Here is a 1174-nt window from a genome sequence, read left to right as displayed (position 1 = left end):
AGAGAGTCCCCGGTACTCTGCTTGTACCAGTCGACTTCTCTACGGCTGAACTGTGAATTCTTACGCAGATCACATGTGAAGGTTACAGTTTCACCAAGTTGAACTGAAGTTATCGGGATAAGTGTATCTAAATTGAAAGAAAACATACAGAATCTACAATATTAAGTCACAATGATTATTGAAAACCATGAAAACAATATGAATATGAACATGAATACAGAATACACGGAATACGAAATAAAATAAAGAAAAAACTTACATCCTTGATGGAGATAAAGCAGTGTAACCAATAACACAATCATCTTGACAGTGTCTCTTTCCTTGAGCTTGAAGGTATTTCATTGACTGTAGGAGGTATTACAGCGTGTCACACTGTCAAATGAATCTGATTGGTTACCACAGAATAAAGGTTCAAGTGCACTTCCTGTCACACATTTCTGTTGTCCAGGGCAGGTCATCTCTTCCTTTTATATTTAGCCATTTTAATTATAAGGTAAATTCCTTTTCTAATTAATGTTAGGGGTTCATCTTGTAGTTGTTTCGTCTTTGCTTTCGAATATTTACTCTCTGTCCTCATTGTGTCTCAGCAGGTTCTTCTACGAAGTGATTGTATTGGTCAGTTGTTCATATCATTTCAAACAACCCTTTTAAGTGTTCAGTGTTTCTCAATAGACATGATGGATCCTTACCAGTTTAAAATGTTCATCTTTAAAATGTAAAAAAATAAAATAAAATGTTAATGTAATGATATAGGTGTGTTAGGGGTTTAAGTCCTTTCTGGGACCATGTTTAAACTTTCCTTTCAGTCATTGATTATTATCATTTTCACATCCTGCCTGGTTAGGTTTAGGCAATACATCTAGGTTAGATCTCGAGTGTTATCTGATTTACAGTGCTCTGTCATATCTAAGAGTGAAGACCCCAGCACACATTTTACATGCATTTATCTGTATGTCCAATAGAGGTTGCTTAAGTCTAAAACTTAAATTGTCATAATTGCAGCTTGCACAATGAACCCATGGGGTCCATTTGTGGTGTGTGGACCATTTTTGTGTTTACTGCACAGCTATTTAGTGAGCCAAACACACTTCCAGCAACTTCAGATAGAAGAGTTATAATGTAAAGCCCCACCCCTTCCCAGACAACAAATGCATCTTTTTTTTTCTTTTTTTTT

Source organism: Pundamilia nyererei, unplaced genomic scaffold (genome assembly GCF_000239375.1).
Source record: "Pundamilia nyererei isolate P.nyererei 1_Seehausen unplaced genomic scaffold, PunNye1.0 scaffold00237, whole genome shotgun sequence".
Classification (NCBI taxonomy): Eukaryota; Metazoa; Chordata; class Actinopteri; order Cichliformes; family Cichlidae; genus Pundamilia; species Pundamilia nyererei.
Note: the sequence above shows the minus strand (reverse complement) of the source record.